The following is a 26,571-nucleotide window of genomic DNA, read 5'->3' as shown; positions in this document are numbered from 1 at the left end:
TCATTATCCATTTAATGACAAAGACATTCCAAACGAGGATCAATAAATCCCATGCTATTGGGCCATAAATGAACAGAGAGTGTATATGCCCACCGTTCGATTTTGCTAAGCCCGAAATCGAAAAGTGGGCATAAACACCCGCCATTCATTTATGGCCCGATAGCCTGGGAAATATGGCTTGCCATTCCAAACGCTCTTATCACGACAGACTGTACAACACAAAATGTCCTGGGCATGGATCGACATGATCAACACGGCTCATTACCGGGTAGACAAGTGTATTTACCGGCCAAGATTTGGATATAAGTTTGGAGCTTTGCAATTTGAATGAGTCATTCGGATTTGTAGATTTTGAGACTGAATAATGGAGGACTTGAAGCGCTGCGCTGCGAATTACCCGCCTCTGTCCCCAATTCGCTTCATTGAGAGAGCTGCTATTGTCTATGGAGACTCCACCTCCCTCGTCTATAATTCAACTTATTTCACATGGTCTCACACCTATGAACGCTGTCGCAGGCTCGCCTCTGCACTCTCTCCTCGCAATATCTCGCCAGGGGATGTTGTAAGTATTGAAAACTTTCATATAAATGATCATTTCTCATGGGAATTTCTTAATCTTTCAGGAATCCCAGCAGAACAGAAAGTATAGAATCTTGATTTTATTAGTTGTGGTTGCATGCAGGTCTCTGTGGTGGCTCCCAACATTCCTGCAATTTATGAAATGCATTTCGCAGTTCCAATGGCAGGGGCGGTTCTCAACACCGTCAACATACGACTTGATGCCCGAACTATGGCTGCTCAATTCAATCACTATCACCCCAAGATTGTGTTTGTGGATTACCAATTGCTGCCTGTGGTCACGGAAGCTCTAGGCGGAACCAACCATAAACCCACCCTGGTACTCATACCGTAGCTCGTCAATGGCACAGAAATAGTTCCCAAGAGTACAGCAACAGCCACAACATACGAAAGGTTATTTCAAGAAGGAGATCCAGAGTTCGAAACACGGTGGCCAGAGGATGAATGGCAGTCCATTGTTGTAAATTATACATCGGGCACAACCTCTGCTCCTAAAGGAGTAGTTCAGAGCCACAGAGGCTGTTGGGTATTTTTTAATGGGAAAAATACCAAAAACCAAATAAACAAACACACAGAGGCAATGCTCTGTTTTTACTTTTCTCCAGGATCCTTTTGTGCACAGAAGACTTAAAAAAAATTCACTGAGAGACAGAGTATTTCAACACCATAAAAGATTTCTGAGAAATTACTGGGTTAACTGCTGTAAATCCCTTTTATATTCACTGCTGTGAAAAACAACAACTTACTGCTGTAATAAAAGTTTACATAAGTTTACTGCTGTAAATAAAAATAACACAGGTTTACAAAAATCACTGCAACATTTTCTTTATGCACTTCTGTGCAAAAAACCACACATGGTTTTTCGTTACTCCAAAAATTACATCACCTGGTTCTTGTCTTTTTACACACTGCTGTGTGTTTTTCCTTTTACCGCGCCATCATTCTTTTACGCTGCTGTGAATATACATATATCTCTCGTGTGCCATATACATTCATTAATAAAAGTCAACACTCATAAAATAAAACTTATTACATACGACTTTAAACTTTAATACATGCCGTATATGAAAAATATATATAAAAAACATATAGTAAATTGTGCCCATACCCATATTTAAAAAAAACTTAACTAAAGAGCATATGCGCCCATACCCATATTAAAACGAGCCTCACCAAAATCTTCGTACCACCATTAAATTCTTTTACCTACGGCGGTCAACCATAAACCTTTTACTCCACGCAAAACATTAATGTATGTTCGTATGCAGGTTTGGGCAATCAACGGTTGAAAGGAGTGGAGCAGATCGAACGGCGAAAATGATATCGGAAGGCCAACAAGTGCTGAACATTAACCCCCGAGATTCTTACGTTGCGTTACGTCAGGGGTCAACCACGCGTCAGCTCCATATTTTCTCGGAGCTCCTTGCCGGATTATTCCTTCTGCCTGAAATCAACCCGAGAGCTTTCCGGCGGATTAGCTGACCGGTTTCTGGCAGCTGCGTTGAAATTAGATTTCAACACTCCCCTTTAATTTCAACAGCTGGGCATTCGGTCATACCGAGACACTTTCTCAAAAATTCAAAGCTCTTCTGATCAAGTGGCTTTGTCAAGATGTCTGCTACCTGTTCTTGAGTCCTGCAATGTTCTAGGACAATTTCTCCATTGTTCACTAATTCTCTGATGTAGTGAAACCTTGTATCAATGTGTTTCGTTCTCTTATGAAACACTGAATTCTTTGACAATGCAATAGCTGAGCTATTGTCACAAAAAATCACTGTTGCTTTTGCCTGCTCTTGGCCTAAGCTTCTCAACATTCTTCTCATCCACACTGCTTGACATGCTGCTGCTGTAGCTGCCACATATTCAGCCTCTACTGTAGACAATGCTACAATGGACTGCTTCTTAGAAGCCCATGAAATGGCTCCTGAACCCATATTAAAAACATAACCGGAAGTGCTCTTCCGATCATCTACACTTCCAGCCCAATCACTGTCAGTGTATCCAATCAAATCTGAATGTTCTGAGGCATGATATAAAATTCCAAACATTTTGGTGCCTTTGACATACCTCAAAATTCTCTTTGCTGCCTGCCAATGTGCCTCCTTTGGCCTCTCCATGAATCTGGAAATCAAACTAACAGCATACATTAAATCAGGCCTAGTTGCTGTTAAATACATAAGGCTGCCTACAATACTTTTATACAAACTAGGATCAAAATCCTTGCTGTTGTCCTCTCTGCTGAGCTTTAATCCCATTACTGTGGGAGTGATGGCTGCCTTGCACTCTTGCATGTTAAATCTGCCCAAAACTTGATTTACATATCTTGCTTGAGATATAAAAATTCCTTTTTCATTTTGATCTACTTCTATGCCTAAGAAGTATCTCAAGAAACCCATGTCAGTCATTTCAAATTCATCCTTCATGACTGATTTAAAATTCTCAATGAGCTGATCATCATTACCTGTGAAAATCACATCATCAACATATAAGACAACAACTAAAATCTTACCATCATTTTCCTTGATGTAGACTGTGGGTTCTCCTTCACATTTGTCGAATTCATTATCCAATAGATATGAATCTATCCTGCTGTACCATGCTCTTGGCGCTTGCTTCAGCCCATAAAGAGCTTTCTTCAATTTGCACACTTTGTGCTCTTCACCTTTCTTCTCATATCCGAGAGGCTGTTCCACATAGACCTCTTCCATTAACACTCCATTTAGGAATGCTGATTTCACATCCATTTGGTAGACTTTCCATTTGTTTTGTGCTGCTATGGACAGCACTGCCCTCACTGTTTCCATTCTTGCAACCGGGGCGAAAGTCTCCTCATAATCTCTCCCATGCTGCTGCTTGTAGCCTTTGACAACCAGCCTTGCTTTATGTCTTTCAATCTTGCCTTGAGCATTGCTCTTGGTCTTGTAGACCCATTTCACACCAATGACTTCTTTGCCTTTTGGTAACTCAACCAAATCCCATGTTTTGTTTCTCTCTATGGAATTCATTTCCTCATCCATAGCTTCTATCCATTTCCTATCTTTAATTGCTTCTTCAAAATGAATAGGATCATCAACATGACAATACAAGGCAAATAAGGAATTCATTCCTTCTTCATAAATGTCACTTAGATTTCTAAACTTCTTACCTCTTTCACTTGGTGTGCAAGTGCTTGAAGATGCACTTGAGTTTCCTCCTTGAGGTGTGCTTGGAGAAACATTCTCATTGATCCTCAATGGTGTCCCTTGCTGTCCTTTTGTTGGCGCTGCTGTTTGGGGATTCATTTCAGCCACTTCCTCTTCATCTTCATCGTGAGACAAACAGTTTTTGACATTCACTGTTTTCTCTATGCTTCCATCCCAAGCTTCCTCTTCAATGAATTGAACATCTCTGCTGACAAAGAACTTCTTGGTAGATGGAATGTATAGCCTGTAGGCTTTGGATTCATCACTGTATCCAATGAAGATGCATTTCTCCCCTTTGCTGTCCAACTTCCTCCTTAGCTGATCCGGAATGTGTGCATAGGCCACACACCCAAAAACTCTCATGTGGGTGACACTTTGCTTTCTCCCACTCCATGCCTCTTCTGGCACCTTGTTCATCACTGCTTTTGTAGGACACATGTTCAATATATAAACTGCACAATGTACAGCTTCAGCCCAATACTCATTTGGCAAATGCTTTGCCTTCAACATGCTCCTTGCCATATCCATGATGGTCCTGTTCTTCCTTTCAGCAACTCCATTTTGCTGTGGGGTGTACCGAGTTGTGAACTGTTTATGTATTCCATTTTCTCTACAAAACTTTAGGAATTCATTTGAGATATACTCACCTCCTCTATCATTTCTCAATACTTTTATGTGCAGCCCGCTTTGGTTTTCAACAAATGCCTTGAAATTTTGGAATTTCTCAAACACTTCACTTTTGTTTTTAAGGAAATATATCCAAGTCTTTCTTGTACAGTCATCAATGAATGTTAAGAAATATAGGCTGCCAGCTAATGATGGAGCTTGCATTGGTCCACACAAATCTGAGTGGATAATCTCTAAGGGTGCCTTTGCCCTTATGCTCTTCCCTGATGGAAAACTTTCTCTGTGTTGTTTTCCCAAAATGCAGCCTTCACATAGGCTGTCCGGTTTCTCTATCAATGGTAATCCTTTTACCATTCCTTTTCTGCTCAACAAATTCAGACCTCCAAAATTTAGATGCCCGAATCTCAAGTGCCATAACCAATTTTCATCCTTTGGCACGCTTTGGAAGGCCTCTTGGGTGACTGCTGCAATTTCACCTTTGTTTTTCATGTCTGCCCGGATCCTGAGAGGGAACATCCTATTCCTTGTCATCTTCACTTCAGCAATGCATCTTTTGCTGGGTGGTATATCCATGATGGTGCACACATCATTTACAAAGTAAACATTGTAACCCTTTTGGATAAGCTGTCCAACACTCAATAGGTTACATCTCATTCCGGGGACATAGTAGACATCTGCTATGGTTTTCCTTTCTCCTTGTTTTGTAAATATTTTTACCTCCCCTTTTCCCATAACAGACACTTTACTATCAGTTCCTAGTGTGACCTCTGATTTCAAATTCTGATTTAAGGTTGAAAAGAGGGCTATATTCCCTGTCATATGGTTGCTGCAACCTGAGTCTAAAAACCATATGTCTTCACTATGTGTTTCAGCCATGTTACAAGCTAACAGGACATTTTCTTGACTGTTGTTTTCTCTTGTAACATTTGCATTTTGTCTGCTGTTCATATCATGCTGTTTCTTTCTACAATCACTAGCATAATGACCATACTTTTTGCAATAATAGCATTGAACATTAGATTTATCATACCTTTGTCCTTGAGCCTGATACTGATCTCTTTGTTGGCTGCTGCCTTGACCTTGGTTCTGATTTGGATTGCTGCCTCTTCCTTGTGCATTTGCTGGGCTGTTCCTTCCACCTCTGTTCTGGCTTCTGCCTCTTCCTCTCTTGTTTCCTCTGCCTTGACCTCTTCCTCTTCCAAAGGACATCTGGGTCTTGAAGGCTTGCTCAAGAGATGAGTTTTCATTCCTACTCAACCTCTGCTCATGTGTTATCAGTGATGCATGTAGCTCATCAACTGAATAACTTGAGAGATCCTTTGTCTCTTCGATGGTGGTGACTATGGCATCAAACTTTGAGGGTAAGACCCTCAATATTTTCTCCACAATTCTTCTGTCTTCAATGGTTTCTCCATGAGTTCTCATTTGTGTGATTACACCAATCACATGAGTGAAGAATGAGTCAATGTTATCTGACTCCTTCATGCTCAGATTCTCAAAATCCTTTCTCAGCAATTGTAGTTTTGCCGTCTTCACTCTCTCCATGCCTTGATAGGCTGTCTTAAGGGTTTTCCATGCTTCATTTGATGTTTTAGCTGCTGCTATCCTTGGAAATATACTCTGGTCTACTGCTAGATGCAACAATAAAATGGCCTTTGCATCCTTCTTCCTATTGCTCTTCAGGAGATCTCTCTCTCCCTGAGTTAGTGCATTGAACTCATTTTCATCTGCTACATCTTCAAACCCAGATTCAACTATTTCCCATAAATCTTGAGAAGCAAACAAGGCTCTCATAGTTATAGACCAGTAGTCATAATTCTTCCCATTAAACTGTGGGAGCTGGGTATTAAACATACCCATACCAGTGCTTGTGCTGGCCATTCCTTGACTGTGTATTTAAAAAAAACTGACTGTCTCTTTCAGCAGCAACACAAAGAAAAATCTTTGAGAAATACCTGAACCCTTTGTTGTCTGAGTCTTCTGTCTGCCTGAGAAGTTTTGCTGCAGCAACAACCTTCTCCCTTCAGCTTCTTTAACTTCCTTAAAGAGCCTAAGTCTGCTCTGATACCACTGTTGGGTATTTTTTAAAGGGAAAAATACCAAAAACCAAATAAACAAACACACAGAGGCAATGCTCTGTTTTTACTTTTCTCCAGGATCCTTTTGTGCACAGAAGACTTAAAAAAAATTCACTGAGAGACAGAGTATTTCAACACCATAAAAGATTTCTGAGAAATTACTGGGTTAACTGCTGTAAATCCCTTTTATATTCACTGCTGTGAAAAACAACAACTTACTGCTGTAATAAAAGTTTACATAAGTTTACTGCTGTAAATAAAAATAACACAGGTTTACAAAAATCACTGCAACATTTTCTTTATGCACTTCTGTGCAAAAAACCACACATGGTTTTTCGTTACTCCAAAAATTACATCACCTGGTTCTTGTCTTTTTACACACTGCTGTGTGTTTTTCCTTTTACCGCGCCATCATTCTTTTACGCTGCTGTGAATATACATATATCTCTCCTCCCGTGTGCCATATACATTCATTAATAAAAGTCAACACTCATAAAATAAAACTTATTACATACGACTTTAAACTTTAATACATGCCGTATATGAAAAATATATATAAAAAACATATAGTAAATTGTGCCCATACCCATATTTAAAAAACTTAACTAAAGAGCATATGCGCCCATACCCATATTAAAACGAGCCTCACCAAAATCTTCGTACCACCATTAAATTCTTTTACCTACGGCGGTCAACCATAAACCTTTTACTCCACGCAAAACATTAATGTATGTTCGTATGCAGGTTTGGGCAATCAACGGTTGAAGGGAGTGGAGCAGATCGAACGGCGAAAATGATATCGGAAGGCCAACAAGTGCTGAACATTAACCCCTGAGATTCTTACGTTGCGTTACGTCAGGGGTCAACCACGCGTCAGCTCCATATTTTCTTGGAGCTCCTTGCCGGATTATTCCTTCTGCCTGAAATCAACCTGAGAGCTTTCCGGCGGATTAGCTGACCGGTTTCTGGCAGCTGCGTTGAAATTAGATTTCAACAGCATCTACACAATGGCTTTGGATGCTCTTTTAACATGGGGTAAGAAGTCACAGCCGGTTTATCTGTGGACTCTGCCCATGTTTCACGCCAACGGCTGGAGTTTTCCCTGGGGAATTGCTGCCCTCGGCGGCACAAATATCTGCCTCAGGAAATTCGATGCTAACATCGTCTACAAAGCTCTCAGTGACCACCGGGTTACCCATCTTTGCGGGGCGCCTGTGGTGCTTTCCATGATCGCAAACGCGGATCCATCCGAAAGAAAACCTTTACCCTGTCGGGTGGAAATCTTGACCGCCGGGTCTCCTCCACCAGCTGCTGTACTGCTGAAAATTGAAGAGCTGGGGTTCTCTGTTACTCATGGCTATGGGCTCACAGAGACGGGAGGACTGGTGGTTACCTGCGCTTGGAAAACTGGGTGGAACAAGCTTCCGGCCGAGGAGAGGGCTAAACTCAAAGCCAGACAGGGCGTTAGAGGGCTTGGCTTGGCGGAATTGGACGTAAAAGATCCAGATACCATGGGTAGAGTGCCAAGAGACGGAGTGAAGATGGGCGAGGTTATGATGAGAGGGCCGAGCGTTTTGAAGGGATATCTCAAGGACGAGAGGAGCACTGCTAAAGCCATGGAAGGTGGGTGGTTCCACATAGGGGACGTGGGAGTAATCCACCCGGATGGTTACCTGGAAATAAAGGATCGTTCCAAAGACATTATAATCTCAGGGGGAGAGAACATCAGCAACGTGGAGGTGGAGTCGGTGTTGTATTCCCATCCTATGACCGTGGAGGCAACTGTTGTGGCAAGGCCTGATCCTTTCTGGGGAGAGACTCCATGTGCATTTGTGAGTACCAGAGGAGGGCCAAGCAATCCTAATGTTTCGAGGGTAAGGGTAACAGAGGCGGATATGATTTCATTCTGCAGAGAGCGGCTGCCTCACTACATGGTTCCCAAAACTGTGGTGTTCATGGAGTCGCTGCCGAAGACTTCCACGGGTAAAACTCAGAAGTACGTTCTCAGGGAAATGGCAAAAAAGTTACCATGAACGGACTATCAATCTGAGAAAATGGGCAGCTTAAGCAGACTCTGAACAAATCTCTCACATGGGCTTTCTTTCCAGTAATCATATATTTTATTCAGTTGTGTTGATTTAAACCAGGCATAGAATGGCCGGACTGTATTGTTAGGTTTCTTAGACAGATTTGAATTGTTTACTGTAGATTGGAGCCAATAGTTGGGTCAGTGAGTCAGTAATAATTGCATTATCCGGCTCTGTATTACTGAATTTTGGCCTATTGGATTGTCCTTTATCATGAGAAAAAGTACTTTTTATCTGAAAATTCTGAGTTCCTCCCAAAGAGATTCACCTAAAAGACGGTATTGTATTCCACTCAAATTCTTAATATCAAAGCTCTGGCTTTGCTTACATACTGATCAAAATAAGTGCTTATCTCGTTTCTTTGCCGACCTTATCTTGTCCGTTTATTGATTTTTATCTAACAACCAATGGTGGTTCAGTTTTACCTCAATAATTTAAAGAGGTTGTTCGGAAGGGAAAGCCCTATTTCCAAGCTTATTGTATAGTAAATGCGGTTTGATATGGGCCGATATAACACACCACGTAGTGATGAGAGAGAAAAAAAAGTGATGAGAGAAAAAAAAATGATAAAAGAGAAAAAAATAACGCCATATTATACTAGCCCATGTTAAGCCGCATTTACTATACAATAGGATTGAAAATAGGGCTTTCCGTTCGGAAATGTATACTAGTAGCATGATGTACAACCAGATAAAAATGAAGTAGAACGGAAATGTATACTAGTAGCACGACGTACAACCAAATAAAGATGAAGTAGTTGATGTCATGTCCATCAATCATTTTCAGCGAAATATCATATTGAAACTACCCGCTCATACATTGGGTATTAAATGCCCCTATGCAGGCTGGCCTATCTATGCATCTATGTATGTCAGCAACCCATACTTGACCTCATGTTATACATACCATCTACGCATAGGGATTTTCCGGCGACTACACCGCACCGGCTGCAGTTAATGCAGTTTTAATTAATGCAAAAGGATGGTTGGTGGAACATATTTCAAACTTGGTTGCGCGGGATATTTAAAAAGTTGAAATGAAGTAGGGAGGGAGAGCGCCTAGGATTTCAAATTGAAGAAATTGGGCGCAAAATTTTTGCATCAGCTAGTTGAATAGGGACGCTATGGTTCTCTGTTTCAGCCTCTTGTGCACCGGCGTTGGCACCCTCCCGCAACACCTAAGGCAACACAGTGCAATCCCTGTATATCCCTGGGATCGATGTCACTGCTCCGAGTCTTTCTCAACGATCCCTCCACTGGGGTTTTCATGAAGAGGTAGCAGGGATCAGGCGCCGTGAAACCTTTGAGAGGAATACAGCCTTTATCGACAAGAAGAGGAATGAAGAAATAGGCCCAAAAGACGCAACCGCTATGCAACCAAAAAGCCACTTTGGATCTCCCAATTTTCGAGCGTTTTTCTACAGAAAAGAGAGTACCCGGTCGGAAATAATACAGGCGAGGGGAGGAACAACACCCTAAAAAAGACGAAACATGTAGACGTGACAATCATCCTCATGATCTATTGTTTGTTTGCACACAAAGCCGGGTGGCAGGTGAGATTTATGTATATCCCAAACTCTATTTCTTTGGGTCAGTTTCTTACACAACATGTTCTCTTTTTTTACCTGAATACCAGACCCTGGAATGTTGAAGCTCACTCTGGGGACAGTTTGATTGTTGAGAAAAATGTGCTGCACGTAGCTTACAACTACATGCATTTCGACACATATATATGATTCGTCAAATGAACGTTGGATAAGAGTTGCGTAAAGGTGAGAAGCAGCTGTGGATATATATTCGCTCGTATAGAGAAGATGAGGATTTCAACCTGTGTAAATGGCAAGTGGTAGAGAGGTTACGGGAAGGCAGATTGATGGGGAAAGTTTGGGATGACGTTGTGCTGCGTGGTGGACAAGTGGAATGTGAACTTATTAATCGTACATCGCTTAACTACCCTTTCGGGGTCGTGTGCCTCCAATTATTTGTGCCACTAGCATCTATGGCTTTCATCGAAGCTTCTCAAGTGATTTTGAAGATATCCCTCACGAGAATGTATCCAATATTATCCCTTTAGAATGACGATCATCATTTTGATATCGGTTCCCCTCTTACGAATCAATAATAAAGAATGAAATTTTATTGAGCTTGTGTATTTGTGATAACATATTATAAATTTAGGGATAAAGAGTTTTTATGCAAATTTATATATTTTGAAAACAGTTGAACTCTATTTAATTAATATATTTTTAAAAAATATTTAATAAAACTTATAAATACAGTATTAAATTATTATATGAATTTTCGAATAAGATGAAGAAACCTTAACATTTTTTATTTACAACCATATTTTTCTAACAAACAAACTACTAAAACCAAAAAAACAAAACTCTTAATATTACACATCTTTTCTTTATAATATTTTATATTTAAAAAAAATCACATAATATTTATAGTTAAAATTTAAATGGTAAAATTTTTAATATAATTAGTATAGATTTATCTAACTCCAGATCGATCATGCGTCGAGATGGATCAAATACCTTGAGGTTCAAACCCCTTATTTTTTTAGTGCAAAACTTGAGGAAAGATTTGCACCTCGAGACATCTGATCCCTCCCGGCGCATGATGGATCCGGAGTTAGATGGATCTAGGTTGGTTTCAGTTGTATGTGGCGACATAAAATATGTGGAACATCTAATTCTCTTGGTCATTTTAAATATGTGTAACATTTCTTTTGTGATCAAGAGTAGGACCTTCCATTAAACTTAGTCAAATGTACATAATTTACAAGGAGCCACACCCGTTCTGCGAGAGTTCAACAGTCAGCCGGGCAGACCAAACCCACCAATCAATCAAAACTAAGAGAACCTGAACCGGAAAACCGGGGAGAACTGCCAAACAAAGCACAAGGAGCCAAGAAAACCTTGGAGGGCAAGTCCATAACTCGCCATGGATCCACAAGAGGTCCCACCACAAGTCAAATTGAAAACTGACAAACGGACAGACGGACCCGACAGAAGTTAAAGCATAACACTCTAAACATTTTTCGGGTCCGACCAAAACGCACAAACAATCACCACTGTTGATCCACTGATTAAGATCCAACGGTCGTCGTGGATATCGGAAGGACGAGAAACGTGAGAGTTAACCGCCCAATGAGGGCGGTTTTCTCTCTCCTCGTTCCGCCATGTGCCGCTCAAAGAGTGGAATTAGAGCCAAACATAGAAAAATCAAAAACCATTCAGACCCCGCCCGATACGCCGCTTGTGGTATTAGACCAGTTGACTCGCATAAAAACAAACACGTCCTTTCACCACGTGTTGTCCCTTGATTCCTTCCATCGGTCTTGGGACTGGATTACCTGCTTCCAATTAACCAAATTGAATTTCTTTTTTTCATTTTTCCCTCCTTGCCAGAGGAATTGGCAGAGGATGACTTCCATTTTGTAGTGAAAGGAGGCTGGAGCTTGATGAAGAGAGAATTGATATAGAGGCAGAGAAGAAATACTTGACTTAAGAAGAATGAGGCGACTAGCTGGGTTGAGCCACATGGAGCCCCACTGTTGCACTTTTCTTTTCATTTTATCTATTACGGTGTTCCAGACTTCTGCCTTTAAAGGACCTGCGCTTACAGGCATGCCTAAATAAGAGAAATGAGTCCAGTGATAATTGCATGAGACTCCAAAGGTGTTGGCAATATTATGTAGGACATGTGCTACTGTGTTCCAACCATAAATGCAGCTTTTCAGCTGATTAACCAAACCACCAGAGTACCTCATGTATTTATCAAGGAGAGACTTGAAGCGCCTGGCTATTGTGATGGATGCTCCTCCAATTAATAAAGTGTCATCAGCAAATTGTGAGTGATTTATATTCTTAACTCCATTCCCAAATTTTATGCCTGTGATTAGGCCAACCCTCCAATTGAAGTCCAGCACTTTGCTAAAGGATTCAGCCATCAAAATAAAGAGTAAGGTGAAAGAGGGCAACCTTGTCTTAGACCAGGGAGGATTGGAAAGCTTATCCCAGTCTGCCATTAATAAGAGGGGAGATCCAAGGCTCGGATATGCAAGCTTTGATAAGGTTTAGGAAGATTGCATCAAATCCCATCTTCTTCAAAATAGCCAGCAGGAAGGAGTGTCTTACTCTGTCAAATGCATTGGTAAAGTCAAGTTTAAGGATAAACCCTTTCTCATTTCTGGATTGACTCGAGTGTATGGCTTCTTGTACAAGGAGAATAGAGTCAGTTATTTTTCTATTGGCCAAGAATCCCCCTTGATTTTCAGAGATGAGAGAAGGAAGAAAGGGTTTAAGGCGAGAAGCAATGATTTTGGTCAGGATTTTGTAGGAAGAGTTACAGAGAGAGATGGGCCAGAATCGAGCAAAGGAAGAAGGGCAATTTTCTTTGGGGATTAGAGTTAGAAGGGTAGCATTGGTGTATCCCCCTAGTTTAACCTTTCTTTGGATACATTTGAGTATTTTTGTCAAATCTTTTTTAATAATTCCCCAGAATGCTCGATAGAAATAGATGGGGAAGCCATATGGACCTAGGGCTTTATCAGGTTGGAGTGTCCAGATCGAACTTCCGATTTCCTCCTCATCAATCTCCTTATTTAAATTGTTATTCATTTCCTTGCTTATCCCAATGGGAAGATGTTGTAGTAGCTCTGTGTAATCCTCTTCTTCTTTTGTTTCAGTTAGAAGATCTTTATAATGTTCTGTGGTGGCCTTTCGAATACCATCCTGTGTATTTTGTCGATTGCCCTCAGCATCTAGGATGGAGCTGACATTATTCCTTATTTTTCGAGCTGTGGTTTGTTTGTGAAAAAAAGCTGAGTTCTTGTCTCCCCCTTGCAACCAAAGTTGCCTCGACTTTAACCTCCATTTTAATTCCTCTTCTCTGTTTTCCCGACATAGCTGTAAATAGAGGTCGCTTCCCTGTTTTTTATTCTCCTGAGAGAGGCCATGCTCCTCTATTGCTCTTTGGATACAAACAAGATTATTCTTAATCTCCTTTTTCGCTTTCTAAGGTTCTTTGTAACTGGTTTTGGCCCATTCTTTTATAGCTTGTTTTGTTTTTTTTTAATTTGGTTTCCCAAATGAAACCAGGAGACCCTTCAACGTGCTGGTTCCAAGAATTGTGAACAATCTTTGTGACTACTGGAATGCAGTTCCAGAGGGAACTATACTTAAAAGGAATGGGTCTAAGAGAGCTATGAGTTTCCAACGTGAGTGTTATAGGGTAATGATCAGAGGCTGAACATGGCAGAATGTTGGCATACCCAACAGAAAAGGAAGCTAGAAGCGAGACATTAATTAAAATTCTATTGAGCCTTTCCATAATGTTACCAATGCCCAATCTACGATTGCTCCAAGTATACCTTCGATTTTTTGGAGCAATATCCATAAGGTCATGATCTTGCATGATATTTTCTAAATGAGTTCTATAAGGATCAGGGGTGAAACTACCTCCTCTTTTCTCATTAGCATGAAGAATAAGATTGAAGTCTCCTCCCAGAATGATGTTAGAGTTTTCTTCTGCATCTATGTTGGCTTTAAGATCATGCAAAAAACACTCCTTGTCTCTGAAATGGTTAGGAACATATATGTTGTAGATGACTATAATTTGCTTATCTTCTTTATTTTCCAAAACCGTTTTGATCCAATGTTGATTGACAGTTTCAGATTTGTAGCTCCATATGCTTTGGTTCTAGATTGTTGCTATTCCTCCTGAGGCTCCTCTTGAATCCCTGATGTTGCCTTTGTACTACCTCTGTTGTTCAATAATTCCACACATTTCCTGTTGACCTTGCTTTGTTTCTTGTAACAGAAAAATTCCAAGTTTCTCACAGTGAATAAGATCTCTTAGGGCTGCTACCTTGGACGAGTGCCCTAGACCCCTACTATTCCAAGACAAGACTTTCATCATTGGGTATGTGGGGTGCGGGAAGGTGCTCACCCCCCTTGTTCCTTATTGGCTACCTATTTATCATATTGCCACAGAATATAAGATTCTATAGGGGTCTGAGTTCCCATTGCTATGTCTTTCTGTGCATTCTCATCTCTATGATGTGTGGCAATTTTCCTACCTGGACCAGGTTTCTTATGTGGTTCACTAGTGGCTCCATGATCTTTAGAAGCGCTCCTGGTAATTCTGTTAAGGGGAGGATCAAGAGAGGGCTGAGAGGAGATGATAAGGGGTAAAGAAGATTCAGTGGTATCAGGTTGGGTTAGAGAAGGGGGAGTGGGATCCATGGGATGGCTTTCAAGGGGGGACAAAATAGAGAGAGATTACCTTTGTGCATTAATTAGCAGAGGTAAAATAAATGGATGTAGGTGGAGGTACCTCTAGTATCCTGTATAGTTGTTTTCCCAAAGTAATAATAACAAATTACAAGGTGTATACTCATATACAACATGGCGCTTCCACAAGTGTGACTGGCCTAAAATAGTATCAAAAACTTCAAGGGGGGAATATTACACAATACCTCATCCTTGAAGGGCTTGATTCCATAGGGTAAGAAACACTATTAACTGACATGAAGATATTGCTCTTTATAGAGCCACCTGATCGTGTATGGTTGTGGGTGTGGTGTTGTTGGCAAGTCTAACTACTTGATGGCCTCTGCTAAGATAAGGTTCTTTTGAATTTCACTGTTGATAATGAGGTGTAGTGGAGAAACCTTCACTCCAATTTGTGAGTGAAAAAGGCACTCACCTTCCTTTGGTTCTTCGAGTTCACTTAGATAGGCCTTGGTGGTAGCATCAATGGAAATGGGTTGAGAAGTTATATCTAACTTGGAGGTATTCAACTGAGGGACCAACGACTACTTTGAGTGACATTCATCAATGTTATGTGAAGGAATCTTATGGATCTCACACGACTTTCCCATGTCTTTCGTTTTCTTCCCATTAGACTTCATTGTTTACAATTGATATGAATTGTCCTAACTGGTCCATTGTGGCTCTATCCTTTATTCTTTCTCTGCGTTTGGGTTTTATTTTCCCTACTATTGTGAGAAATTCACAGATCCAAACTCTCACTTCTTTTACTTAATTTTTTTTCTCGATTTCGGCAACATATCGGTACATCACACCTTGTGAGTTGATGTCAAGAAACTCCTTTTTTTTCTAGATGTATATGTGCAAACCACCCTAGTACTTGAGAACTAGATGTCACTGAGTGTATTTGATACTTATATTTGTATGCAATCTATGGAATATATTTGTGAACTCTAGCACTATTTTGTCCCTGTCCTACAACAGTGTGGTTCATCGTGTGTACTGGTCATTGTATATTCCAACAAGGTAATATTGTTCCTTAATAGCATCCTTGACAGAGCCCCAAGTGGATATAAAAAAGAATAATGTGGATTATTCTGTGGCCTTTTTCTCAAAGTAATTACCCCATCGATCCTTGACATGGGGGACAACATTAAGGAGTGGAAAGGTAATATTTTCTTTATCAAAAAATGTGTGGACCCCTCTATTCAATTTAAGCATTTGTTTAGAGTATATACATCTATATGGCCTTCAAAAATAGGAATATCAAAAATAACTTGTAGCTTGAATGGGTTCGTGCCTCCTAAGTAGCCACTTGATGAAGATGTATTAGATGTTGGCATTGGTTGAAGGATTTGGGAAAATTTATCCATCATCTTGTTCCTTTGTCATGCGAGGGCTTCCTCGAGCAACAATTTAATAGTATCTCTTGCTCCATCGTCTTTGTTTTCTTCTACTATGGGAGGTCGTGAGGGTTGGGAGGGTAGTCTTGTAAAGGCTTAAGTAGTTTGAGTCCCAACTCCTTATACTTTGACCTTATTGGGGACATGCATAGAAAAATAGATAAAGAGCATACCACTATAATACCACCAATATGGATTTATTAAGGGAATTAAATGAAAGACATATTTATAAAAATATATATATATATATATATACAATAAAAATAGACTTCTATTAATAAATGGGATGTGTTGAAACCGTAAATAATGCAGAAGAAGAGATGTGACAATGGTAGCTTATCTATGAGAAGAGATGTGATGACTACATGCATTCACCATAGAACATTATAATCAGGTTGAAAGGCCCTTTTTAACATAAAGAAGTAATGAGTAAACTCTAAACATCCAAAAAACATAACCCTAGGAGATGAAACATCAAAATGTTTGTGGTTTGTTGGGGTTAACTGGTATGCCAATTTACCAGGGTCATAACTTTCACATATGATCTATGTTTAGAATGCTCGGTATCTCATTAGAAAGGTCTATCTGAAAGTTATGCATTTCAACTAGGCCCAAGCTAGAGCCTAGGGCTATGGGCTGATACCACATCAAATAAATGTCATTTAGGGACACAAACATACTTCAGAAGTTCAAGATCTGAAAAATGTAAAAAAAGCTACCAAGATGGAGAACTATGATTTGAGTCATTGCAATAGGTGGATGGCCACAAATATCCACCTTGATCATGCTCCATCATAAAAAATCTATGCATAACCCTTGCTAGTGATGGTCTAATACAAAGTAATAGTTGTGAAATCTGCAACCACCTTAAATGTACTAGGTCATCGAGGTCAATTATGATGCCATGCAAGTCAAAATTCCTTGTGGATTTAATAGAAATTTGAGATGTAAAATGGGCCTCCTAAGGAAAATAATAAAATAAGAGTTATGAATTTTCAAATGGAAAGGAAGAAAACTAGTTAATTGTATATTTGAATTATCTCATTATAAGCTTACCTCAATTTTGAGTGTAGGAACTGATTGGGCATGGAATTAAATTTCACATTGAGTTTGAGTATTCACTCTACATAATTTTGATTAACCCACAATGAGATAAATTGGAAATACATGAAAAATGCGTTTCTTTTCAGGAAACATTTTTTTCATATATTTTCAGTTGATCTCGTGTTTCAAGAAACACATTTTTTCATGTATTTCCAATTTATACCATTGTATTTTTAACAAAAGTATACAACGTGGGTATTCACTAGATGTAGAATTTTGTATCGAATTTAGTGGGTGCCTACACTTGAAAAAATTAAGTAAACATGTAAGGAGATAAGTTGAAAACATAATTAAAATAGATAATTTTCTTTTTTTCCCTCAGAAAATATTTACCCTTATCGTTGAAATCATGATCTTGAATCCTATTTGATAGTACCTTTTTTTTTTAATTTTGAGACCCATTTTTGACCTCAAAACTCCCCTAATGAGAGATTGGATTGTAGCAACAACATCTAACTGCACTTTGGTGTGGAAATAAAAGTTGCATCAAACTCACCAAAGATCCATTTCAATGTTAGCACAACAAACACATTGAAATACACATATACTTCATAAGAAAGCATATTCAATATCACATTCTTGAATTGCTCTTTTTCTCTATAGATGATCAAGTTGTAGATATTTTCTCAAATCTCTTACAAAAGTGCAATTTTTCAATCTTTGTCTATGTCAAGAATTCAATACATTATCATTAAGGGGGGATAGGCTCTAGTTCCTCATTTCTTCTCCTATTATGTTAACTTTGTAAATCATTAAATCCTATCCCAAGTTGTTCTTAAGGGGGGATGTTAGGGTATATAGACACACTTAGGAATTAACTCACATCAACTTGTCCTAGTGTATTTTTAAGTAAAGTATGTTTCCTTACTATGCATTTGTTGTTGTGTAATCCCATGGTCATGATATATTTTAGACATAAAGTGATCGAACAATTCATAATCTCCCTGATACCAATGACTATATTGATCCATAGATTAACCGTTTTTTTTCATGATCTATATTTAAAGAACATGGATGATCGTTTGATAATGATTGATTGTGATAAACTTATACGTAGATTTTTTTTTTCCACTAATATGTCCTCAAATGGTCTCATTGGTTGGGCGAATGGACTATTTGATTCTTTGATGGTTTGAAGCACATGATACACTAGTGTATTGGATTTTTATCTTTTTTGTCTAAGTAGTTGCTTAAGGTGTTCCATCTTTGTGGAAATACCCTAAGTTTCAAACATCTAGTTGGATAACTTCATTATTCCTTGAACCTCAAAATCTCCATGATCATTTTAGATGATGTAAAACATACCACTTTTCCTAGGTTTCTACAAAGAGCAATTTTCACCATTTTGAATATGTAAAGAAATTTAAAAAGTTAGTTATCCCTTTTGCAATATTGGTTGCCGTAAATATATTGTATATATAAGCCATCAAATATTGTATACACGCCATCCTAATCTTGAGACATACCTAAAGCATCCTTTAATGTTCCAAAGAAAATAATTAAATACAAAGAAGAAAAAAAGGAAGAAAGAAACAACACAAAAATAAATAAATAAATAAATAAATTTTAAATCCTAATTGTATATAAATGTTGATATCCTCACATCTATTCTATAAAATCTCTTTTTCTATTCCCCTTCCAATTGGCACAACGATCATCTAGGCTTTATTTTTCCATCCATTCACTATTATATTAAAAAAAATTATGATGTATTTTTAATAGAATATTTTTATTTTCATAAGAATTTTTAATCAATAAATATGTTTTCATCCATTTTTGCAACACAGATTTCATAGTTAATTGTGATATATACTATGACTTTATGGTCAACTTTTACCTTTATTATGACCATTTTATTAACTTATAAAATGAACTAATTACTAACTAGTTTAATAATACTATATGAAATTTACTATGTAAATATGCTCACAATTATTTAATATAGAAAAAAAATCAAAATTATGATAAAATTAAAAACTAAATAAGTGAATAAAGGATATTATTGAAACAAGGGAAAGAAAATGAGCTCACCTCATAGTGAGATATTGAGATTGCTACTAGTTATCTCATGGTGAAATATTGAGATTGCTACTAGTTATTCTAGACATATGTCAGCAAAGGCCATCACCCAAGCAATTCACAAAAACTAGACGTGTAATGTGCACCATGTACAATAAGAATAGGGAGTTAGTACTCAAAATATGGTGACACCTCAATAGGAGTAGATATGGCGTCTCTTGCTTCCATAGTCTAGTGTTGATCCTTTATATTTTTATTATCTTCCCTACCATAGTTATCCTTCCTTAGTTCATATGCATCAATATTTTTTTGCTAGATTAACGCTCCAAATGGCATTGATCAAGGTTCATAATTGGATTCCAACCCATTAAGCCTTTGTAAGAATGTATCATGTCGGTACCATCTTGTGGGTTTATGCCACAAGAAACAAGTTCCTTTATATGCAAATTAAAGTCCATGAGTTTGGAATACTTAAACTCCCTACTTGTGGAGAAATCAATTTGTTAGAGATGAATTGGTAAATTTCCAAGCTCCATCCTTTTGTCTTTTCTTTCATAATCATTAATAGTGAAATGTTTGAGATTTCGTGTAGAATCACTAATATCACTGGAACTATGAGTGATAAGACCTTCCTTACCTTTAATTTAATAACTTATACTGGGTGTGAGATTATCTTGATTAATAATAGTCACTCTTATCTCCAAATGTTTCTCATTTAAATCATATAAAATTACAAAAATTACAATAGTTGAAAATAAAAATTTAAAAACTCTAATCAAAATGATAAATGAGTTAAAAAAATCATTTACTTAAACTTAAAAATGTAAAATATAATACTTACAAAATAACTTATACCCAATAAAAATAAAAATAACTTATACCTAATAAAAATAAAAAAATTAAATATGTTATAAGTAAATCAATTTTGATCAATTTTGTTTGAAATGTCGTGGAGACTTTTTAAAAGCCTAGGTTTAGGTTGTGTAATTAGTAGAATTGGAATGTTTGATTTTTTTTAAATACATGTATATATTTAAAAACAAATTTCAGTTTCAAGGGTTAGCTCAAGTGATTTAGAGTCAAACTTGAAGTTTAAATCTAAACTGGTTTAATTATTAATTTTATTTTTTAATTTAACATTACGTCTACACAAACATAAGATAAATCTAGGCTGGTTTAATTATTAATTTTATTTTTTAATTTATAATTACATGTCATTACATCTATACATTTGGTCAGCCCAACAAAAATTACAATACACTCTTATAAAAACTAATTTTTATAATAAATAAAAATAAAAAAACATAGTATAAAATTAAAAAAACTATTTTTTATTTATTTAAAAAAATGGAAAAATATAATATAAATATTTAAGCGATAGCAGTTTAAAAATTTATGTTGCAAATAAAAAGTTTGCATCTAGATAAAAGTAAGCTTAAATAGTCTTTCAAATAATGATTTTACAAGGGAAAAATTTACCTGAAGAGTGCGGGTCAAATTTATACACTCCAACATCGGAATATCAATGAAATGAAGGAAAATTGACTGGTAAAGTAAGCGTGCCATTCAAATTTATACCGTTCACCTTTATCCCTATCAAACTTTTAATGAAATTAAGTACATAAACCAAATGTAGATACAAAATAAAATGAAGTATTGAAACCAAATTCTGATAACAAAATTCTGTACAGAGATTTTCCTTGGCAGAGCATATGAAAGCTGAAAAAATACTTCCATTTTCCTGGGTAATTCACATGATATTATACAAATCCGTGGCCAAATCACAGTTCGGTCCCTGCAAACGACTCTGATATCTGTAAAGCAATACCGTGATTTCAAGTACTGTAAACAACTCAGATCTCCGAAACGCAATATTCATATCGGCAGTCATACCGTTAAAAAGTTAAAGACTCCCCCGACGCAAATATTCCATCGTCGCCCTCCACTTTGAATCCACAGACCGCAGGAAAGGCAGAGAGTAAAAGGCCATCGGTGAGCTCGCCATCGCTGAGAATCCGCTCTTCTGCAATTGGGAGCAACGTTTTCTCAAAGGGCCGCCGTCTTCCGAGGCTTACCCTGCGCGGAGGGGCGATTTCCATCCATTTTAGATCAGCTGCTGCGGTCTTCGGAATGGCCATTAGCAGGGTCAAGGTCCGCTGGGACAGACAATCTTTAAATCAAGCCCTTATGATGCAAAAATTTTGCGCCCAATTTCTTCAATTTGAAATCCTAGGCGCTCTCCCTCCCTACTTCATTTCAACTTTTTAAATATCCCGCGCAACCAAGTTTGAAATATGTTCCGCCAACCATCCTTTTGCATTAATTAAAACTGCATTAACTGCAGCCGGTGCGGTGTAGTCGCCGGAAAATCCCTATCCGTAGATGGTGTATGTATAACATGAGGTCAAGTATGGGTTGCTGACATACATAGATGCATAGATGGGCCAGCCTGCATAGGGGCATTTAATACCTAATGTATGGCTGGTTAGCTCTTGCCCGATTTGATGGCCCTCTTTAACCGATCTTTAAATTGTACAGCCCTCTATATCGTGAAACATTATTGCTTTCTTCAGCAATTAGAAAACAAACGCGGGATTTGGTCTAATATTGATTGAAATTTGATAATGAAGTTTTGGTTAAAAAGTTTTTGGTCTAATATTGATTAAAATTTGGTAGTGAAGTTTTGGTTAAATTTTGTTGTGGAACAAAAATTATTTATGACATTAGAATTAATAAAATCCAAAAGCATCGAAACATAATAAACCTCGAAAACATAAATGATATGAAGTGAAATATAAAAACATATCGAAATATAAAATAAACCCAGTGAGAAAATATATATATACTCGGCGAAGTGATTTTCTATCGCTGTGATAGGTGATGTTGGAGACCCAGCAAAATTCGATTTCAGATATTTTATTCTCTGATGGCAAGAGCTAACGAGCTTGTCATAGGGTATTAAATGTTCGCTTAGCTGTAAGCTCGATAGCCATATAAAATACGCGCCGTGACTTTCCGAACACTCCGTCCCCACCGAAAATTATATAGCTATCGAGCTTGCAGCGAAACAGACATTTAATGCTCTATGACAGGCTCGTTAGCTCTTGCTTTCCCTGATCCCTGGGCAGCCTATGACGGGGAATCGGGGTACTCGTGCACTTATTTGTCCATATAACGCGATTTGGTGGATTTTACTTCCCTTACATTCCGTTTTTAGTTTTTAATTATAATTGCATTTAAAGTTAAGTAATTTGAAGATATTTTAATATACTAATGTATTGATTTTGAAATGTTTAAATTTTTAATTATAATTGCATTTAAAGTTAAGTAATTTGATAATATTTTAATATATTATATATTGATTTTAAATTGTTTTAATTTAATTTAATTTTGAAGGTAAAATTAAAAAACAATATGATTTAATATTATTTTAATTATAAAAACTAATTTTAAAGGATAGTATAATTATGAGATGGTTTTTTTGTTTTTTGGTATTTTTTTAATTAGTTTTTATTTAAAATTTCACATGAAATTTCTGAATTTTATTTTGGTACAAATTTTAATTATTTTTGTGATATTGGATTTATTTATATGCTTTTTAAAAAATATTTTTAATAAAAAGATGTTTTTTAATGTATGATAAATTATGAGTTAAGATGAAGCTATACTTGTTTTCTTTTTCTATGTATACTACTTTTCAATTCTATGTTGTTGATTATGGAGAAAATTACTCTCATTTAAACTAGCAATTCACAATTGAAATATTTATTTACCACTGTAAAATCCATTTTAACTTTAGATTTAAATGTATCATGTGTGATTACCTTGATTCAAATATTTTAATTAAAAAAAAAAAACTTTTTATGTAACTTCATGTCGATCAAGGTGGTAGGTCTCATTCAAATGGACCCACAGTAGGAATGACATCTTTGTCATACTAGGAAATGTTTCAAACAAGATCCTTTGAATATCTGGTCTATGAGATCAAATTCCTCAAGGTTGCAAACATTTCCTTATATTTTTTTCAATCTAAAAATATTTACCACTATCCACACTACCCATATGATTGAAAATCAAATGATTTACACTGGTTCATAATAAATTATATATATATACCTTAGTGTCAATTCCTGGTTGAACTCACAATGATTACCTATGTGGCTCAAGAACCCACATTTCATTGAAATATTTTAACCATAACCCATCTTAATTCTAGATTTATCTTTCTTAAAAATGAAAGAGACACAAATTTCTCAAGATTTTATTTTTTATTTTTACTTTTTATAATTTAAAATAAATTTTCATTTCAAAAGACTTGATCCCTCTCCACTCATAATAAATTCAAACTTAAAATGATTTTAAAGATTTAGCCATGCATGTCTAAGTAAGAACTAACTCAGGTTGTGAAACTCTTGATGACTCATTACATCATTTACACCCACCCACATGCACTTCTCTCATAGTGATTTTGACATCATTGAAATGCTTTAACCATAAGAAGATTTTTATTTTTAATATTTAATTAGATATTCAAATATTTTACAGGTCTGTTGATCACATTGATTTTTATTTTTATTATTATTATTATTTTTAAACCATTTGTGAAATTTATATTAAATATTGAACAAACCATATGCTAAGATTCTCATTTATATAGTGGAAGTAAAAAATACTTAACAATGAAAAGAAAAAGAAAAAGAAAAACACCGAAAATGTTTTTTTGTTTCAATTTCTCTTTGCTATAAAATTATCATAATTAAATGGACAATATATGTGTGATTTTTTTTATTAATAATTTTTTTTTCAATTATTTATCATTTCTATATTGTACATAAAAAGAATTATATATCTCCTTCATAATATGTTGAAAGTATCTTTAAGAACAATAATAATATTTTTGTTTTTAATTGCTTTATAAACACACATAAAGTTGATATTCAAATATATTATTGTTCACATTGAAATATTTTTTTAAATGTCATGTGTCAATTCTATATTAAATATATGACATATCTAATGTAAATAAAGGATGGATTCTAAATGGAGAAGAAACAAATACATAAGGATCATCTCTCTCATCTTTCGAGTGTGGATATAATAGATAAAAAATGGATTCTAAATGGAGAAGAAACAAATACACAAGAATCATCTCTCTCATCATTTGAGTGTGGATATACTAGATTTTAGGAGATACAATTGGATCAACTACAATCATATGCTACTTAATTTAAAGTAACTTGAAAATAAACATAGAGGGAAATCATTTACAATTGTAAATTTTGATGAATGAAATGAAAACTATATATAATTTTGAGGCAGCCAATGATGTTAGATTTGCAAAATATCAAAGCATGAAGAGAATATTACATGGATTGATTAGAAGCTCATTGAAGTGCATATCAAATCACACGATAAATTTTTATAGAAGAAAAAATAGACCAATTTATGGATGAGAATGATGTGGAGTTCAATAGTTACATCATTCCCTTACCCCCTCAACCCCTCAAAAAGAGAAGAAAAGAAGGTTCCTTCGTTCAAACTAAATAACCATGGGAGGGATGGAATGATGGGGAGATATTAAGCCTTGTGTTGGGTCTCCATTTTAATACAATTTACACACCTTTTTCCCTATTATAACTTATGTCCTTACCTATTTCTTTTCATTATCATCATCATCTTGCACATCTTTGGACCATTATCTTAACCCTAAGCATGATAAGATAAATGGCTAATTATTTAGTATATTTCCTTTGTTTTCAATGTTTTAAGAAGGTTTAAATAAGATTTTATTGATGATGGTCAATATCCTCCTAGCTTTTTAGGCTTCTTTTTGGGATTTATTTTGTTTGTTTGTTTATCTATGTAGTTATTGGCATCATTCTAATAAAATTTGTTGTTGATTTATTCTTCACTAGAGTTTATTTTATTGATTTTTTTTATTTATTTTATTATCTAATTCATTCTTAACTCCTTTTAGTATTTTATTTTATTGTTAACTGTGATGACCCCGGAGAATGTAAATATTTGAATTTTACTGTGGTAAAAGACAGAATTTGGAAGACTGTTTTAAAAAACTTTAATAGTATTTTTTTTAATTTTATTTTGTGTATTAAAATATATATTTAAAAAAAATACTTCTTGAAATGCTGGCAACTTCTGAAAGGGAGTTGGAAAAGGAAATCAGTTGTGGAAACTGCACAAAAACTACCTTCCCTAACTGGAAAGGCTTCCAGGGAAAAAGGGAAGGGGGAGGAAAAAATCTGTGCTGTAAGGACAGGCAGAGAAGAAAAAAAAAAGAAAATTGGTTAAGTCTGGTAAGGACCAGATAACCAGGCACAAGTTGCATGCATCTTGTTGAGGGTTGTGGGCCTGCAAGATAGCTCGGGGGGAGATCCCAGTCCTGGCGACGGATCTCATGGTTGGGTGGTCAAGAGTAAACAAAGGATACAGGTGAACTTCTATAGCGCATCCACAAACCCAGGCGGACCAGGTAAGTAGAAGCTTCTAGTGAAACTATTCTCAATAGTGAATATATTTCCATGATATTATTTGTCAACTGAAAAATTACAGTAGCCAAAAATACAGTAGAATAACAGTGAAGTTATTTGAGAATATACAATTCTGCTTATCGTTATCATGCATGCTGTGATGCTATCTGCTTAAAAAAAAATATTACAGAGGTGCCAGTAAATGACTGTTAAGAAGGGCCTAATTCTGTTACAGTTCTTGGTACTTCAAAAAAAACAGAGATCAATCATCACTGTATAGAATACTAGTGAGTTAATTTACACATATAAAGAAAACAAATAAGCAAGTTTCGATGAAGATGAGTCTGTTAACTGTAGCAGAGGGTAAGGTAGCGGGTCCCGAGCCGGGATTACCCAGAACTGGTAGAAAAGCTCATCGGGACTGATAACCTTAACGGCCATAGAGTGGATGCTCATTAAATAAGAGATCGTGAGACCATACGAAATTCTTACCATGAATGGGAGTATACACGGAAAGAGAAAACAGTAGAGTAGCTATATAACATAAACAAAAAAAAAATAAACATACCGCTAGACAGAGGTAAACTGGTAGACAGCGAAGGGATGAGCGACCCTGAGTTTCCGCTGTATGTATAACAAAGGGGGAGGTTCGAAAAAGCAATGAACCAAACTCTAACTGTAACATTATACAATTCATCATCGAAGTTGCAAACTGTATGTTACC

At 36.6% G+C, this 26,571-nt stretch overlaps 1 pseudogene across 1 annotated transcript; it reads left to right on the top strand.

The window, feature by feature from the left end:
• Nucleotides 1-355: 355 nt before the first annotated feature.
• Nucleotides 356-8,734, top strand: LOC149170567 (putative acyl-activating enzyme 5, peroxisomal; annotated as a pseudogene). The gene is made up of 3 exons (XR_016258997.1): nucleotides 356-562; nucleotides 683-1,107; nucleotides 7,473-8,734. The product of XR_016258997.1 is annotated as a putative acyl-activating enzyme 5, peroxisomal (transcript).
• Nucleotides 8,735-26,571: the final 17,837 nt, after the last annotated feature.

This window comes from Pinus tabuliformis, chromosome 4_2, assembly GCF_031772625.1.
Source record: "Pinus tabuliformis cultivar Carrire ecotype Pingquan chromosome 4_2, CPIR1, whole genome shotgun sequence".
NCBI classification, from domain to species: Eukaryota; Viridiplantae; Streptophyta; class Pinopsida; order Pinales; family Pinaceae; genus Pinus; species Pinus tabuliformis.
Note: the sequence above shows the minus strand (reverse complement) of the source record. Positions and strands in the feature narration are given on the sequence as shown.